General features: G+C 53.6%; 1 non-coding gene across 1 annotated transcript; it reads right to left on the bottom strand.

The window, feature by feature from the left end:
• Nucleotides 1-955: 955 nt before the first annotated feature.
• On the bottom strand, nucleotides 956-1,029 carry TRNAT-CGU. The gene has a single exon. It is a non-coding gene; the product is annotated as a tRNA-Thr (tRNA).
• Nucleotides 1,030-1,495: the final 466 nt, after the last annotated feature.

Here is a 1,495-nt window from a genome sequence, read left to right as displayed (position 1 = left end):
TAGAACTTCTGGAAAGTGGCATGCTGGCCCAGAGTCGAGGCCACTTTGACCAGATGTCTGCCTCTGATGGCCTATTGGAAGTCAATTTAGGAAGGCACTGAGAGTCCTATGGAAAGTGACATCAAGAAGGAAGATGCGTCCCTAGAACATCTGATGATTGCTTAACACCGGCTTTGGTTTAACCTATTGACTTATGAAAGTCAAGGATTTCTCCCCCAGTGATTTCTGGACACCCAAGAACTCAAGGAGGTCAATGAACATCTTGAAAGAATACACAAAACTTGCCGGTATGTCTGTTGGCTTTTTGTTTTGGGCAGTGGTCACAGACAGGTTAATCTAATGAGTTCATGTGTCATGCGATTCAAAGAACTATTATTCTACACCATACTGGATACTGTTTGATTTTATACGTAAAATCATTTTATATGCAAGGCCATGAATTTGAAGTGGGCAATACCAGGCTTACGCCCTGGCGTGGGTAGTCATTGACTAGCTATGGTTTGGGCAAGTTACTTCACTTCTTTCCGATTCTGTTTTCTCATCCACAAAATGTGCATAATAATGCAGCTTCTGAGGATTTTTAGGGATTTAAAGATTGGTGAGAAAATACACAAAATGCAACGTGGTAAGAGTTTAATAAATTGCAACAATTTTTTAAAATCGATAATGATGTGAGTCAGATGGCTTGGAGCCAGCAGAACGTATTTTCAAATAGCTCCAATGAACTCTTTTCCAATTTTTATTTTAGAAAGTCGGTAACTGACCCCAAACACCCGACTAGTTAAAGCTACACTAGAATCACAGGACAAGCCAGCGGCAGAGGGCCAGTCACCGAGAATGCACGTGTGATGCGAGGTGCCAGAGACTAGAGCTCCAAGCAGCAGATTTGAGATTGAGATTAGACATGATTTCAGACTTAAAAATTGGAATAAATCGCTAAAACGAAGAACCTCGCAGGCCCCGCTGGGAGTCGAACCCAGGATCTCCTGTTTACGAGACAGGCGCTTTAGCCGGCTAAGCCACGGAGCCCGCTGCGCGCAGGGCGGCGGGACTTCGGGGATCAAACCGCGGGGGCGGGGGAGCTGCGCTGCGGCCGGGATCGCGGGGGCGGGGGCTCGCGCGCTAGACACCGGGGTGTAGACCCGCGCCTGCCCGACACCACGCATGCGCGAACCTCCCAGTCCCGGGAACGTGCCCGGACCGGACCGGCGCGGCGGCGGGAAAGGCGGGGGCCGCGCCGGGTGCTGGGCGCGGGAAGGGGCTAGAGCGAGTGACGGCGCAGCGATCGCGGGCTCCGGGAACCTTCCGGGGAGGCCCCTCCCCCAGGCCCTCCCGCGAAGCAGGTGGGTGCAGGGGCGCTCCGAGAAGCGAGCCGAGCCGAACCTAAACCAGCTGGCTCCTAACGGTTCCGGGGGGCCCTGCCCGGGAAGTAGCGTCAGGCCGAGGCCGGCGGCTTCCTGGGGGTCGCCGTCCCGCCCCCCCGCCGTCCCCCCTC

Source organism: Suricata suricatta, chromosome 7 (genome assembly GCF_006229205.1).
Source record: "Suricata suricatta isolate VVHF042 chromosome 7, meerkat_22Aug2017_6uvM2_HiC, whole genome shotgun sequence".
Classification (NCBI taxonomy): domain Eukaryota; kingdom Metazoa; phylum Chordata; class Mammalia; order Carnivora; family Herpestidae; genus Suricata; species Suricata suricatta.
The sequence above is the reverse complement of the archived record's forward strand: the minus strand, read 5'-3'. Positions and strand labels throughout refer to the sequence as shown.